Below are 12,633 nucleotides of genomic sequence, written 5' to 3'. Positions count from 1 at the left end.
AGTGAAATTTTCTGCAAATTCCATGTAATTTGAGTCGCTCAGCGATTAATTTGTCATTTCTACAACTGGGAGTAAATGAAAGGAAAGCTGCAAAGACTGTGGACTGAATTTGCATCTTCTGACTCCAAGCAAAACCTGAGCTGGAAAGGCCAAAGTGGAGAGGACAATGGCCATAAATTTTAATTTTATCACCTGCCCATCCTGCCACCAATTAGGACCCTCAAGTGGTCCACTCAAATGTTCTAAAATGCCATAAAAAGAGATAGCAACATGGCATCACTAGAAGGGAAGTTTGTCAGGTTGCCCCTCAGTCTTCTCTGCTCCAACAAAAGCAACCTATCCAACAACTCATCGTAGCTTAAAAGCTCTATCCCAGGCAGCATCTTGGAGTATCTCCTCTGCACCCCTTTACTTCTTTCCTCTCATGTGGCAACCAGAATGATGTGGGTATGCCGGCAGCATTCAGCCTCTGACCTTCGGGTAAGCATTCTCCAAGGCGGCCTTCACAACACACGACAGCGCAGAGTCGCTGAGCAGAGACTGATAGCCAAGTTCCGCACACATGAGGACGGTCTCAACAGGGATCTTGGGTTCATGTCGCACTATCTGTAACCCCCGTGACTTGCCTGGGTTTGCAAAACCTCACTTACTGTACTGTCTGGAGACAATACACATCTCTTTAAACTGTGATCAGTGCTCCTACCACTCACATTATCAGCCACTTCAGGTCTTGAACAGCAGGTTAGGTGTAAGGATTCGCATTTTAATCAGTAATCTCTAAACTGTCTGTGCTTTATATGCTCTGTCTGAGGCCAGAACTCTCCATTCACCTGACGAAGAGGGTAACCCCTCGAAAGCTTGCGAGGATATTATCAAATAAATAGGTTGGACTAAAACCTGGTGTTGTCAGACTTTTTACTGTGTTTACGCCAGTCCAACGCAACCAGAATGACCAGAACTCTAGCCGTAAACTCACCAAAGTTTGATACAACTCCAACATGATTTCCCTGCTTTTGTAATCTATGCCTCGATTGATAAAGGCAAGAATCCCACATGCCTTTCTCACCACCCTACTGGCATGCCCTTTCATCTTCAGAGATCTATGGACAAACATGTCAAGGTCCCTTTGTTTCACAGAATATCTTAATGTCATGCCATTCATTGAATACTTCCTTGTCAAATTATTCCTTCCACTTTTAAGGGTTAAGTTCCATCTGCCACTTATCTGTCCATTCAATTATCTGCAAAGTAATGTTCCAAATACTACCATCACCATTCCTGGGTATGTACTGTGTCACCGGCAGGACAGACCCAACAGAGGTGATATACAGTCAGGTGGGATTTGCCCTGGGAATCCAGGTGGTAGCAGGTGGTGTGAGCCAACATGGTTTGCGTTTTCTGAGGAGAAAAGCAGCAGGAGGACTTTTGCTAGCTTGCAGCTTGAGGAAGAAATCTACAGTGGTCCTCACAGAGCCTTGTGACAGAAAGCAGTCAGCTTGAGCAGATAGTTTTGAAAGATCTGTATGGAAGTTGCGGAAGCAGAACACTGTTAAAATAAAGATTGGAAGATTGTTTAGCCAAAATCAAATGGAAGGATCCCCATGTAATTGATAGCTCAAGGAATAGTTGCAATAATAAGAATTAGGGGATCAGGGGTTATGGGGAAAAGACAGGAGAATGGGGATGAGAAAAAAAAATCAGCCATGATTGAATGGCAGAGCAGATTTGATGGGCTGAGTGGCCTAATTGTGCTCCTACACCTTATGGTCTTATAGCCTAAAAATTAAAGTACATTCTGGGGGGCTGTGACAAACCTTTCAGATGGGACCCAATATTAAAGGTGAATGAACCTTTAATATTTCCTAAGGTAAGGGAATAGTTGGGGGAAGTAAAAAGAACTGAATTTATAGCGTAAGCCTTTATAAGTTTTAGTATGAAATTAATAATGCTTTCTTTATTCATTTCTCTCTGTAAACTTTGTTTTTGTCAGAAAGTCTGAAATCTTGTGCTATGGTCCTGTTGGTTAATTGCTTTTCTTTAAACATTATGGTTCCTAATAGGATCATGACAACATGTAAAATACAACACAGTCATTTAACTTGTGTACTAGCTGGGACCATGTTGAACACTTCATCAATATAATACACAAAATTAAAGTACATACTTCGGAATACAATGTTGATATAAGCCTTTTTTCAGTTGAACTAAATAATAACATTACATGCAAAAAGCAAATGAGAAAACTTCTATTAGATAAGTACTTGAAAATATTCCCATTAGAATCAGTGTGGCTGGGTTTTCCGATTACTGTAAATGGCAATTCAATTCACAGTCTGTGTGAAAAAGGACAATAAATAACTGATCGAATCTGAATGGTAATCACAGAACTACAAGTGAGAAGCTGGGAAGTGCCAGAGGATTTGTGTGTGTGTGGCTATTATTGTAGTTAAGTCTTGTATTGCAGCCTTTCTGGTTGCATGTTTCCACTAAGTTAATAAAAAGTTTTTATTCATGGATTGGAACAAGAATAAACTGTTCCTCATCTGTTTGTATATCCCTACTCACATTAAACAAGATTGAAAATATACACCTCGAAGAACCGGTGCTGTAAGTTACCTTCCTGCGTTTTGAAATATCTTCTCATTTAACATCAGCGGCGTTCTTAATAAGGGTGAGGTGACAGAAAGCACAGTGGGGAAGACCTGTTGTAGGGTGGCAGGAAGGAGAGATGGCAAAAAGTTCAAGACGCAACAGCCAAACAGAGTGACAATGGGTGTGGTAAATAAACAGCCTCCAGTGTCCAGGTGAGGTGTGAATGTAGCAGTCAGCTGAATGCAACACAGAGGCATAGGAGAGAAACAAGTCAGCAAGTGCTGTAATTTCCTTTGTTCTTTAAGGTGGTTTTAGTTCAGTCCGGCAGCATGGTCAGTGCAGGCTTGGAGGGCCGAAGGGCCTGTTCCTGTGCTGTAATTTTCTTTGATCAAAGGAATAAATACAATTTAAAAAGAATCCGCATAAAACAAGGTAAACACAGTGGTTATGGTCCAAAGTTGTTGGATTTTAATATTGAATCCTGTAGAGTGCTTAGTCTAAGTTGAGGTACTGTGCCAAGCTTCATCAAAATACCAGAGCAGGCCAAGGGCAGAGAGGTCAGGCTGGGAGCAAAAATCACTGTCCAACACAAGAAACCAAAGATGTGCGAATACAGCAAATTTAAATCAAAGGCACACATTAATGGATGTTTGAGGAGACATTGCAGGGTGAGAAATCCAGGCTCAAATCCTTACTTCAGCAATCAGAATGGGAACGAATCCCAGCTGTCAGGAAAGATAAAAGAAGAGGCCAGCGCTCCCCAGCTCCACACGCTATTCAATATGCTCAACATAATGGGTGGCATTTTCTCAAAAAATTCTAAGTGTAAAACAGGTAACAAAATGGAAGGTTTTCTTGTTCTTTTTTCAGTGAGTTAATAAGAACATAAGAACTAGGAGCAAGAGTAGGCCATCTGTCCCCTCGAGCCTGCTCCGCCATTCAGTAAGATCGTGGCTGATCTTTTTGTGGACTCAGCTCTACTTACCCGCCCGCTCACCATAACCCTCAATTCCTTTACTGTTCAAAAATTTATCTATCCTTGCCTTAAAAACATTCAATGAGGTAGCCTCAACTACTTCACTGGGCAGGGAATTCCACAGATTCACAACCCTTTGGTGAAGAAGTTCCTCTTCAACTCAGTCCTAAATCTGCTCCCCCTTATTTTGAGGCCATACCCACTAGTTCTAGTTTCACTAGCCAGTGGAAACAAGTTCCCTGTTTCTACCTTATCTATTCCCTTCATAATCTTATATGTTTCTATAACATCTCCCCTCATTTTTCTGAATTCTACCGAGTATACCTCAGTCTACTCAGTATCTCCTCATAAGCCAACTCTCTGAGCTCTGGAATCAACCTAGTGAATCTCCCCTGCACCCCCTCTAGATAATTAATGGGAATTGATAGTACTCTGTATAAAACAGGGGCCCTAATACGAATCTCGCCAGTAGGGAGAGGGATGGAATCTCAGCTCACCGGGAAGCCAGCTGCTGAGCTTTAGAGATGCCCAGCTTGGGTCACTGTCTGTGTGGAGTTTGCACATTCTCCCTGTGTCTGAGTGGGTTTCCTCCAGGTGCTCTGGTTTCCTCCCACACTCCAAAGATGTGCGCGTTAGTTGATTGGCCATGCTAAATTGGCCCTTAGTGTCAGGGGGACCAGCAGTGTAAAATACATGGGGATAGGGGTTGGGTAGGGTTGTGGTCGGTGCAGACTTGATGGGCCAAATGGCCTCCTCCTGCACTGTAGGGATTCTATGAGTCGGCTGGTACATGTTCTCAAACTTTTGTAAATTTTTCCACATGGAAGAAGGTAGAAGAGAATATGCCCAGGATGGGTGGGGTCTTTGATTATGCTGGTTGTTTATCGGAGGCAGCGGGAAGCGTAGACAAAGTCAATGGATGGGAGGCTGCTTTGCCTGATGGACTTGGCTTCGTTCATGACCCTTTGTAGTTTCTTGTGATCTTGGTCAGAGCAGGAGCCATACCAAGTTGCGATGTATCCGGAAAGGATGATCTGTCAATCGGCTTTTAAAAGAGTCTATAGCAGGAGGCTAAGGAGTTACACAATTCTCAAGTGCTAAGAAAAAAAATGAACTGGAGCAAGAGGGGTAGATTTTCTGCTGAAAGGTCACAGATCTGAGACATCAACTGTGTGTGTCTGTCTTTCTCTTTCTCTCTCTCCGCAGTTGCTGCTTACAGAGAATCTCCAGCATTTTCTGGTGAGCTTAATATAGATTTTAACTTGTCACCCTGGTGCAATTTATATTACCCAGTAATTTCAAAAGAACTAAACTCAGCCAGTTTCCACCATATGCGGCAGTTCCGGAATGCCAGTCGCGTCCCCAGGTGACCAATTGAAAATCTACCTACCCCAAGGAATGTAGACTTCAACACAGGAAGGACGGAAAGAGAAGGAAATATGTGCAGGATCGAGTGTTTGGAGTTTCGGAATGATTACAGAGAAAAGTTCACACCAGCAATAGCTGCAGTAATATTGCAAGTGACGGAAAGACAAGGAAGGGTTACAGAGGACTGCGGTGATGTTGACAAGCTGAAGTCAGAGAAGGGGTGCTTGTCAAAAGGAAAGGTTGCATAAAACAGAATTAAATTGCTGCTGTGTCTGAAGCTTCCTTAAATATTACAATGCCTGCACATCGATTGGTATACGCTTTTCCACCACTCAAACTGTCACCCAGATTCAGGGTAATTAAGTGTCTTTGTCAAAAGATTGTGATGTACTGTGAGCCTGTTCAACTTTCAAGACATCTCGCACATCACTATGAGAGACCCAAATAAGTTTGAATCACAGAATTGCAGACTGAAACATCTTGTTGATTTCAAATTTCTCGTTTCCTGGGGAGATTGATGGGTAATAAATGAGCTATAGCGCGTACACTAAGCAATTTCCAATTAGGTGTGTATACTGACATCATCAGTAAACGCAGGTATGTGCTGTTGCAATGAAAATAGGCCGAGGGGCCCCTTCATCACTGCTGCCAGGTTGTGTGTGCATGTTATACCGTTTTATTTTACCTTTCTGACGGTAAAGTTGATTAAACATTAAGGCATGTTCCTCTTCCTTCTCAAGTTACCACAAGGCAAAGCAAAATTCCAGCTTCAGCATGTACAACACTAATTACACACAAATTTTACCATTCTGTCCTCCACAGGAATCAGAGCAGGCAAGGGGCAGACAATAGAAAATTGTTGGGTGAGATTTTCCAGTTAGGGGGATAAGGGGAACAGCTGGGCAGGTGGATTTGAGATCAGGGAGAGATCAGCCAGGAACTGACTGAGTGGCAGAACAGGCTCGAAGGGCTGAATTTGCCAAGTTTTGCTTCTAACTCCCACATTCCGGTGTTCCTGTGATAAACTAAGACCATATACAAAGCGCAAAGCTAAACTAAATATGCAAGATGGTTGCATTCTTCAGGGGTCCAGAGTGGTTTTCCCATCCCCTGATCATTCACATTGTCCATGAGGCTTATCTGGGCGTTTCCCTGATGAAAGGTTTAGCAAGGTCATACGTCTGGTGGCCCAACATGAACGGAGTTGAGGAGGAACTTCTTCACTCAAAGGGTGGTGAATCTCTGGAATTCTCTGCCCGTTGAAGTGGTGGAGGCTGCCTCGCTAAATATATTTAAGTCACAGGTAGATGGGTTTCTGATAGACAGGGGAATTAAGGGTTATGGAGAGAAAGCGGGAAAGTGGGACTGATCCACTTCAGATCAGCCATGATCTTATTGAATGGCGGGGCAGGCTCAAAGGGCTAGATGGCCTACTCCTGCTCCTATTTCTTATGTTCTTAGAAGGTTTTCCCCAGGGACAGGATAGCTGGATCAGAGAGTCTTTCCCAGAATAAGGTAGATGGATCGGAGGATCTCTCCCAGGGTCAGGGTAGATGGATCGGAGGATCTGTTCCAAGGACAGGGTAGATGGATCAGAGGGTCTGTCCCAGGGACAGGGTAAATGGATCGGAGAATCTGTCCCAGGGACAGGATAGATGGATCAGAGGGCTGACCCAGGGACAGGCTGGATAGATCGATGGTTTTTTTCCCAGAACAAGGTGGATGGATCGGAGAGTCTGTCACAGGTCCAGAGTAGATGCATTGGAGGATCTTTACCTGTCCATCATCATTTGTACATTTCTCTGTAAATCTATGAAATGACCACAGCTGTGCTGATGAAATGGTTTATGGAATAAGTGTGATGTTTAGTGTACTTTTCAATTGTATAGACCAATGTGGCACAAAGCTAAGACTTAATTTGGGCACTGTCCCTAAATTATCTCAAGCCAGCTTATTTGCTAGTATGGTGACTAGTGAACGTTCTGAGACGATTTGGGAGTGGAAGATCAAGCAGGGCTCCTCCTTCTCCTGACCACTATCCAATGATTTCTTTTGAAGCCTACAAGGGAGAACTTGATGTGAGAAAGTGTGAATAGGTAACCCCATTTTACATCTATCTCAATTTTATACTGATGCCAGTGGAAATAAAAATCGGAAGAGATGTAAATGGGTCGCCAACTAACTATCACTAGTTATATTTTTATACAAAGTCAAGAACTAGCCAAGCGCTCATGGATAAAAGGCAAAAACAAAACTGAACATGATCATTTTAACAGCTCCTTTGCCCATGCCTACTCATACACATTGAATAGTTATATGGGTCAGCAATGGAGAGAAGCTACAATGAGCGTCTCGGTGTTAGATATGAGTTAGACTGTTTAAGAGGGGATGGAAAGTAAAGGTGTGTGGCAGGGTTGGATGGAATCCCCGATTGAAAAGATTGTGTCCCATTGGGGCATCCATTGACTCTGTCTATAGATCCTGCTGTCTCGGAAAAGCAGCCAGTATAATCAAGGGCACCATCCATCCCGGACATAGTCTCTTCCACCCTCTTCCATTGGAAAAAGATAAAAATGCATGAGATTACGCACCAATCTACTCCAAAACAACTTCTTCCCTGCTACCATCAGACTTTTGAATGAACCTACCTGTATGTTAAGCTGACCATTCTCTACACCCTAGCTATGACTGTAACTCTATAATTCTGCACCCTTTCCTTTCCTTATCCCCTATGTCCTCTATGGATGGTATGTTTTGTCTGTATAGCACGCAAGAAACAATACTTTTCAATGTCGACCAATATATGTGACAATAATGAATCAAATCAAATCATAGACAAACAAATGAATAATCTTTGATTAAATTTGATTTGATTTGATTTATTAGTGTCACATGTATTAACATACAGTGGAAAGTATTGTTTCTTGCATGCTATACAGACAAAATATACCATTCATAGAGAAGGAGATGAAAGAGTGCAGAATGTAGTGTTACAGTCAAAGCTAGGGTGTAGAGAAAGATCAACTTAATGCAAGGTAAGTCCATTCAAAAGTCTGACAGCAGCAGGAAAGAAGCTGTTCTTGAGTTGGTTGGTACCTGAGCTCAGACTTTTGTATCTTTTCCCGATGGAAATAGGTGGAAGAGATAATGTCTGGAGTGCCTGGGGCCCTTAATTATAACAGCTACTTTACCGAGGCAGCGGGAAGTGTAGACAGTGTCAATGATTGGGAGGCTGGTTTGCGTGATGGGTTGGGCTACGTTCATAACCTTTTGTAGTTCCTTGCAGCCTTGGATAGAGCAGGAGATATACCAAGCTGTGATTCAACCAGAAAGAATGCTTCCTATGGTGCCTCTGTAAAAGTTGGTGAGAGTCTTTAGCTGACATGCCAAATTTCCTTAGTCTTCTAAGAAAGTAGGGGCATTGGTGGGCTTTCTTAACTATAGTGTCGGCATGGGAGGAACCAGGACAGGTTGTTGGTAATCTGGACACCTAAAAACTTGAAGTTCTCGACCCTTTCTACTTTGTCCCCATTGATGTAGACAAGGGGCATGTTCTCCTTTATGCTTCCTGGAGTCGATGACAATCTCCTCCGTTTTGTTGACATTGAGGGAGAGATTATTGTCGTCGCACCAGTTTACCCGATTCTATATGTCATTTCTGTACTCTGTCGTGTCATTGTTTGAGACCTGACCCATTATGGTGGTGTCAGCAGCAAACTTGAAAATCGAATTGGAGGGGAATTTGGCCACACAGTCACAGTCATAATCTGGATATCTTCATGATATTCACAAGACATGTTCCTGCATTAGGTAAGTTACACTTCGCTGTGCCTAATACACTTAATGAGCAGCACATTTTGTGAGATTGGCATTGAATTTTAATCAGGTTAGTAATGAGGGATAATGACACTGAGTGAAAAAGGTTCATTTCCAACTAGTCCTACAGGACTTCATTATTTTCCAAAACAGGCAGGATGATTTAAATTTGAGTGAACAGTAGGGTTTTAGAACTGACAATTCGAATTATTGGTTGATGACATGTTTGTTGTTTTGAGCACACTGCCTTCCAAAGGCATTACTTACTTTTAGTCCCTCATACTTCTTGTTGAGTCAGCCCTGGATCGTGCGTCTCGAATGCTAAGCACAGTCCTAGACTGAAAGTTCATGCAGGTTGGGTAGCTGTAAGGAGGGATAAGCCAGTGTAGCTTGATTTTGTAGCTCTCTTATTAGTATTCACACCAACAATATAAGTAAGTAGAGTGTAGTGGTTGATCACAATTGCCAGAAGTTCCATAAAGCATCTTGATCAACAACTTATTTGAAGTTAAGAAATGAAACTCATCACCACCTCCTCAAAGGCAACTATGCTGACCAGCCAGCAATACCCATGTCCCGCGAATGAATTAAAAAAAAGATTAAGGGGAGACGATGGCCTCGTGGAATTATCAGTAGACTACCAATCCAGAAACTCAGCTGATGTTCTGGGGACCTGGGTTCAAATCCCGCAACGACAGATGGTGAAATTTGAATTCAATAAAAAAAAAACCTAGAATTAAGAATCTACAGATAACAATGAAACCATTGTCGGAAAAACCCATCTGTTTCACTAATTTAAGGAAGGAAATCTTTATCTGGTCTGGCCTCCATGTGACTCCAGACCCACAGCAATGTGGTTGACTCTCAACTGCCCTCCAAAGGTAACTAAGGATGGGAAATAAATGCTGGCCCAGCAACACCCATGTTCCATGAATGTATAATTTTAAAAAGTTAAGACTGTCAAACAAATCCTATGGAAAAACCTCAGGAAACAATAAATTTGGAAGGAATGTCGTGCCCTTAAACCAAAAGTTTATTCAGAGGACGGTTTCAAAATCCTAGCAAGAAGTTAGTAAATTGTATTTCTAGCACAGTAAGTATATGATGTTTGCAAAACTCATTTTTATTGTTTATTACTTTCCTGAGAAAAAGCAGTGTTTTTATTGAATTATATTTTGCAATTACTGTTGCTATGTGGTTAAATTCGATGGCTATATTATGTACAGCAACATCCGCAGACTGCAACTAGTCTGGTCCTTAGTGGTGTTGTTTGAGGCAGGAGGATTGTCCATGACAACTCCCTGTTCCTTTTAGAATCATAGAATCCACAATGCAGAAGGAGGCCACTCAGCCCATCGAGTCTGCACTGACCACAATTCCACTCAGGCCCTATCCCCTTAACCACATGCATTCTCCCTAGCTAGTCCTCCTGACACTAAGGGGAACATGGCTAATCCATCTAACCTGCACATCTTTCGGCTATGGGAGGAAACTAGAGCACCCAGAGGAAACCCACGCAGACACGGGGAAAATGTGCTAACGCCGCACAGGCAGTAGCCCAAGGCCAGAATCAAACATCGAGCCCAGGTCCCCTGCTCTGTGAGACAGCAGTGCTAACCACTCTGCCTCTCTCTCCCTCTCACTTTCTCTGCTTCCCTCCCTCTCTCTCTCTTAATCCAAACGTTACAGGGCAGCACGGTGGCACAGTAATTAGCAATGCTACCTCACAGTGCCAGAGACCAGGGTTCAGTTCCTGCCTCGGTCACTATCGGTGCGATGTCTGCATATTTCCCTGTGTGGGTTTCCTCCGGATGCTCCGATTTCCTCCCACAATCCAAAAATAGTGCTGGTTAGATGATTGGCCGTGCTAAATTTTCCCTCAGTGCACCTGAACAGGCACCAGAGTGTGGCGACTAGGGGATTTTCACTGTAACTTCATTGCAGTGTTAACGTAAGCCTACTTGCAACAGTAGGCTTTATTTAATAAACTTTATTTTCCTCTCCTTGCTTCTCTTCCAGATGTGAGGTTGAATTCACCCGTTGACTCACTCTCCTTCTCAATTGCTGCTGTTTATTTTTCAATCCCTCCATCGCATTGGTTTTGGGGTTAGACTGTCAGTCGTACTGTTCACCGAGGTCCCAGATGCTCTGTTGCCCTTGCTGCACAGTGAAAGGGTTTGAACTTGCAGCAGTAACTTGTTGGGGTAACTTTCTTTCAAACTAAACATCAATGAGCAAGCCTAATTGACAGGTCCCGCTGTGCAATGCACCAAGCTCCAACGGAATCTGGCCATTATCCAGTTGCTTGAAGACCTTGACAAATTAAAGATGATAAACCTGTACTTCAATGGAAAATATCACCAAGGGAATATGCAAGCTGCTTATTTATCCCTCTGAGGTTACTTACGTCAAGCTTTGACTGAATACAATATCTAACAGCATAGCGATAGAGCCATTAGTGAATTAAAGTTTGGCAAGTGCGAACCAATTGTCAGACGTCCATAGCTTACTTAATGCACAAAGAATCCAGTGATAAAATGTAACCTATACTGTCTAGAATCTAACCATGTTCCCTTTGGTGCTCATTTTCCAGCCCCTAGTACACATATTTATGGGCAGCACAGTGGCACAGTGGTTAGCACTGCGGCCTCACAGCGTCAGGGACCCAGGTTCACTTCTGGCATTGGGTGGCTCTCTGTGTGGAGTCTGCACATTCTCCCCATGTCAGCGTGGGTTTCATCCCACTGTCCAAAGATGTGCAGGTTAGTTAGCTTGGTCATGCTAGATTGCCCCTTAGTGCCCAGTGATGTGTAGATTAGATGGATTAGCCATGCTAAATGTATGTGGGATTATCGAGATAGGGCGGGGAGAAGGCCTGAGTGAAATAATCTATTAAAGGGAGGTGCAGATTCAATGGGCTTAATGGCCTTCTCCTGCACTGTAGAGATTCAATGATACCTTGTCTAGTACTACAAGAATTTTATAGGTTTCTATGAGATTCCCTCTTCATTCTTCTCAACTCCAGCAAATGTAAGCCTAACCAACTCAATCTATCCTCATATGTCATTCCCCGCCACCCCAGGAATCAGTTTCGTAAACCTTCTCTGCACTCCCTCTATAACAAGAACAACCTTCCTTAGATAAGGAGACCAATATTCCAGGTGTGGCCTCACCAAGGCCCTATATATTTGCAGCAAGACATCCCCTCACTATGAAGGCCAACATATAATTTACCATTGTCTGTCCACTAGTATCCATTTAAGTAACCTTTCCCAATCCATCACACCTACTCGGTGCTCAAACCATCACAGGCTCCTTGCCTTGTGGCCTTCCCTTAGCTTGTCCAATTGTGGTACAGGTTAGGAAGGCCCTAGAACACAACCTCAATCTGTGTCATTTAGTTTACCCTAGCTATGCAGCATCCAGAGGGTTCAGACTGTTGGTCTTGGTGTCATGGAGGGAACACTGATTGTCTGGATAATAACTACATGGGAATCCAGTGCTTCCAGATAGAAAACAAATGTATGGGAACATATTTGCCAGGGGAGGTGATGCACTAGTGGTATTATTGCTAGACTTGTAATCCAGAAATTAATCAGCTAATATTCTGGGGACCCTGGTTCGAGTCCCACCTCACTAAATTATGGAATTGGAATTCAATAAAAAATCTGGAATTAAGAATGTACTGATGGCCATGAAACTATTGTCAATTGTTGGAAAAACCTAACTGGTTCACTGATGTCCTTTAGGAAAGGAAATCTGTTCTTACCTAGTTTGGCCTACATGTGTGACTCCAGAGCCACAGCAATGTGGTTGACTCTCAACTGCTCTGGGTAACTAGGGATGGGCAATAAATGCTGGCCCAGCCAACAGCGCCCATG

This window comes from Carcharhinus amblyrhynchos, chromosome 30 (genome assembly GCF_965287045.1).
Source record: "Carcharhinus amblyrhynchos chromosome 30, sCarAmb.v2.hapA, whole genome shotgun sequence".
NCBI lineage: Eukaryota > Metazoa > Chordata > Chondrichthyes > Carcharhiniformes > Carcharhinidae > Carcharhinus > Carcharhinus amblyrhynchos.
Note: the sequence above shows the minus strand (reverse complement) of the source record.